Source organism: Etheostoma spectabile, chromosome 10 (genome assembly GCF_008692095.1).
Source record: "Etheostoma spectabile isolate EspeVRDwgs_2016 chromosome 10, UIUC_Espe_1.0, whole genome shotgun sequence".
NCBI lineage: Eukaryota > Metazoa > Chordata > Actinopteri > Perciformes > Percidae > Etheostoma > Etheostoma spectabile.
The window spans coordinates 22,481,275-22,486,547 of record NC_045742.1 but is presented as its reverse complement, the minus strand read 5'-3'; positions in this window follow the sequence as shown (position 1 = coordinate 22,486,547).

Here is a 5,273-nt window from a genome sequence, read left to right as displayed (position 1 = left end):
TATGCCTAATGTTGATTCACAAGACTGAAGGCTTTCCACTTTTTATTTTAGTATTTTCTGAGTGGCCCTGGTTAATTGGTTTGCCCCCTAAAGGTTTTCTAGTAAATGGGAGTCTCGCACCTGATGCCATTTGTTGTGTGACAGCAATTTTTTTTTTTTTTTTTGGCACATCTGGTGGGCCATGTTGAATCAGGTCAGAGGTATTTATATGCTGAGGCTTATTTCAGGCCTTGGCAAGTGCTATTTAGTTCTCCTACACCTCCTGTTTTTTGTCCCAACAAACCTTTTCTAGACCAATAAAAAGGTCCAGCAACAAAATGTCACGATTTTACAACACTAATACATATAAACACAATTCCACTTTATGAAATGCTTATTGCAACAGGGAGGTCTTCCAAATACATAGTGGTTTAGTCCTGTATTTAATTTTGTATATATATATATTTTTTTTAAATACTAGCTATATTTACAGTCTATATGCAGAGGGAAACATTGTAGTTTTTACTCTACTACATTTAAATAGTTACTAGTTACATTACAAATTAGAATTTGACACGCAAAACGTTAGCTACATACAATAAGCACCACCTAGTAACGATTTATTTTTCATGGATGTGTAATAAAACGTTTTCGACACAAACTGCATGTAGGTTGGAGGCGACGCTGCGGCTACCCGGATAATACAGTGCCACCTGCTGGCTGACTCCCAAAAATAAAAACAGTCCAGACCAGATAGTTGACAAAGGTTACAGCAAGAGTCTTTTTGTTTGGATTGGGAAATATGTCGCCAGTTAGGACCGTGTATGTACCTTGTTTTGGCTCCAGTCAAAGAGCTGAACCACGAACAGACCAGACTATGTACCCGAAAGAGCCCTCCTCTCGGGACAAGCGCGGGAGCAGTAGGTGTAAAGTCAAAGTTAGCGGTCAAAAAACTCAGTTCCATTTAAAAGTCAAATTTCCAAAACTCGACAACAGCACTTTGTCCAAAAAGTCAACAAAAAAAGACAAAACACCGAGATGGATGGTAGAGACCGCCGCCAATAAAACCAAGACAACTGTGAGCCAAGGAGGTAGCTAGCTAGCTCACTTAACGTTTATGTTAGCCAGCTAGCTAAAAAATCAGCTAACGTAAGCTAATGCTAGCTAGTTAGGGACTGTGGTACTAACTAGTCTTAATAGTATATGAACTAGCACTGCATAATGTGGACGGTAGACTTAACTGTCAGCAGAAGCTTTATAATGGCATTTATTTGTTGTTTTTAGGTGCTTCCACTGATTCTGACTCTGTTGGTGGAGATGTTTTCCTTTTCACCGAAAACCCCACCAGCACTGCAATAAACCAGAAGGAAAAGGTAGGCCCTTGAACAGTTCAACAATTTTGTGTTCACCTTAATAAAAAAACAAAAAAATGAAACATGGTAACATAAATTCCATAATTCAATTAAGCCTACTAATAATATCCAGAATTATGCCATACCATGTATGCATACTTGACTGTAACTTAATTTCTAGAGAACCAGTCTCCCCTTGAGCTTTCGCTAATAACTTGAACCACCAGTTGTAGTCAAAAACTAAGCAGAGCTTTTCATCCTCATCCACCATACAGACACACATGTGCAATGGATTCTGTGTACCAGACTATCAAGATTTTTTTTATAACTCTTTCTTTTCCTGGGAATGTGTCCCCTGTCCTGGATAGGCCAAGCTTGCAGTTCTTAGGACCATGTCCAAGATGCTGGAGGAGAACCAGCTCATCAGGCAGAGACTGGTCACCGTCAGCCGGGTCAACTGAGGCGGCAATGGCTGACTGAAATGGCCCACAACCATAGCAGGTCACTTACCTTACCTTATTGTATCTAAAAGACATTAACAGTATTTCTCCACACCAAAGTTCCTACAAGTGGATAGTTCCTTAAGCATGGGATGTTGAAAACCGATGCTACAACAAGACAAACGTTGGTGGTTCATCTAGATTTGTGCTCATTGCAAATGTGCTGTGAGATCATAAAGCAATCTGCGTGACAATATATTTGCCAAAGAGATCAGTCTTTTACAGTGTTCAAGTAACAGTGTTGTTTTTATGAAAAGAGTCCATATTTGAATTTGTATTCAATAAAAAAAATGTAAGGTTGTTTCAGAGCAATATAGTATTTATCATTCTATTGTGTACATACTGTAAGTAATACTTTGTCCCCTTTAATTTCAATTAATGGACAAAATATTATGTCCGCCTACACTAGTATTCTAACACTACAAACAACTTTGTTAAAGAATGTCATAAAGTTGTGTTGCATGAGATTGAACAGTTATTTATGATATTAAGTCCATCCTCAGTGCACCATGTTACAGAAAAATAATATCTTAGGTAAATGTCTCTTAATTATCCACCAGAGGGCACCACCTCCTCTAATAACTCTTCTGCTGTGACTGTTTTCAGTCATACCATACACTCTCATGGTCTAGACTCATTCTTTTTTTACACCCCACTCACAGACATTTCAACAGCCAATTTTATACTAACATCATGAAACAAATAAATGTCAGTCAGTGTGGGTGGTTCATCATCCTAGTTGTATTAATGGGGTGCAAAAGTATTTTTCACACACAAAACAATTTTTTTTACATTTCAAATAGTGGCTTGTGTTGTGATTCTGTGAGTTTAATAATGTTTCTATACGACTAATTAGTTGAGTGTAGATTGTCCTAAAAGCCAACCTTATTTGGCTGCTTGAATGGTTACAAAAACTGCTAATTGTCAGCTGCTGTTACCATACAACAAGTTTGAAAAGAGAACAATATAGCTGATCTGTTATTTGGGCAAATTCTTGATATTAATGAAGTCAACTGGCTTTATTGTCATTGTTACAGCATTTTTAGCAGTAAACAAAACGTGTGGAATAATAATGAATAATTATGACATGAACTTGTTTACCAAGGGTTTCACCGGTGACTGTTTTCGTTTTATCAGAATTTTTATTACTAAATCAACTTGAGAGTAGCATATGGCTGTGATTTTTTTTTTTTTTAAACCGTAAAATGATTGCGGGTAACTCACGGACAATTTACCTTAAATTGTTCTGCAGTTTCTCAATGTTTTCACTGAGTGGCCTCATTGCCTCTGTGTTCAGAGGCCAGTTGTTTTACCCTTTTCTGCTCTAGACACAACTTGGCGGCCTTTTCAGAGTTCTCACTAGCTCAGAGAAGCGTTGCATCTGCAAGTGCAGGATGTGCATTAATATACACACTAGAGAAGTCTTTAGTGAAGGAGCCATATTTACAACAGCTGTGAATACAGGGTTTTCCCCGGGTTTTAGAGCACTTAGGTGCAAATGATGTCACATGTTCATTTGCATATCAGTGACATCATCGGGCAATTTTTTGCATAAAGCTTAGAGGTTGTCGGTTGTCGCGAGGGAGAGATCACTAAAGTTGGAGGAGTGGCTAGTCCCTAACATGAAAGTACCTGGTCTACCTTAAAGGTCAACCCACCTTAAGGGCGTTTTCACACCGACAGCCTTTAGTTTGGTTGAATCAAACTAGAGTTCTTTTGTCCCGCTGGTGCGGTTCGTTTGGGCAGGTGAGAACGTGTCAATTGAGCTCAGGTGCGCACCAAAAGGGGACCAAACAAGAGTACCGAGACCTGCTTGAAGATGTGGTCTTGGTAATTTGTCAATCAAACTCTGGAGCGGTTTGTTTGTGGTGAGAATGTGATCCGTACTTGAACGTACCAACTGTACAAACTGCCTGTCTGAGCCAGTGTCTCCTGTAGTCTGCGATGCAGCAGCGCAGCAGACTGTAGCAGGTTGCAGTGTTTCTATCACAGAAATAGACTGTGGTCAAGCTCGCCGGCCTTCACCCATCTCTCCGTAGTCAAACCAGCTGCCGCTAAAATTGCAGACAGACGCCGGCAGAGCGAAGTCTCGGTGACCAGAGCAGACGTAGTAACTTTTCTTGCAAAACAATGTCTGATAACTTTAATAAAATGAGCTGGTTTGACCACTCGACCAGAACACAGGACCTTCTTCCTGTATTTACTTTCTTCCTCCCACCCCCAGACATATCCGTCCAATAAGAGGGCTGGACGTTTTTTCCTGATTTGTAATGACGCAATTTGGTATGCTTGGATTTTTCCAGGTGTGAAACCGAACCAAACTGATCGGTCCAAGTTTACAAACTCACCAACTGATTCGGACCAAAGCAAACGAACTACGGGTGTGAAATTGCCCTGAGTTAGTGAGCCTGTGCTGAAGTTGTCACTAGCTCCATGGCTATTCCCCTTTAACTTTAACCAGCACGCAGCAAGCAAGGCACAGGAACTTGCCTTGGGTCTTAAGGGGTTGTAGCGTTTATTCACCAACAGATAAACTGTGCACAGACTGCAATGCTACGTTCACAGCCATGACATTATTGCTAACTTCATACTCCCCAACAAACACACCTCTCTCTCTTTCCCCCTTCTCTCTCCGCCGCACACTTGCTAATGTGTGGGTTAAAGCTGCCGCTGTATGAGCAACGTGCACGGTGTATGTGCTGCTGGGGCACTGTTGGTGCCACTGTGTATGCTAATCTTCATGCGGCACATGTGCAGAAGGAAACTAGCAGACTCTGTCCCATGCGGCTGCTCAACGTCGATATGCTCTCCACAATGTTTTTATGTTCATATGCTTAGAGGGTCTGCAAAATCCCTTAAAATCCCTAAGCCGTATAATAGCAGAGAAAACCCTTTCAACCCTTTGTCATTTCTTCATAGCCTTTAAATGTTTGCTTTTTGCTTTTCATATACTGTAGTATAATATAACATAATATGTATAACTAACACCTTTACTGCATTTGAGACATTGCTGTGTTGTCCTGGCTCCTGTGGTCACTAATATGATTATTGTCGTCATTCTTTTATACCTTAGCATAAAATCCTGTAATGATTTACCTGCACCTGCTGCCTTTGATTTGAAAGAAGTTTGATGAAAAGTTGCATTCTCAAACTATTTGCTTTCTAAAGGTTCCTGCAGCAAAACCTGCACAGCTGGTTTGAACAACATATTTAAAAACTTGATTTTGGCCCATATTTTATAATATACAACTACAAGCAGCTTGGATGACCGAGTAATGTAATCAAACCATGCTAGATTTTGAAAATTGAAAATGCCTAACTTTGTTTCGCAGAGATCGCAGGCTGGTGTTCTCAGCAGCAAATAGAGCTAGTGGTTTTTTAATCAGTAAACAGGCGGTTTTTTGAGAGTGTTTTTACGGCATTGAGGATAAATGGCTGTTGT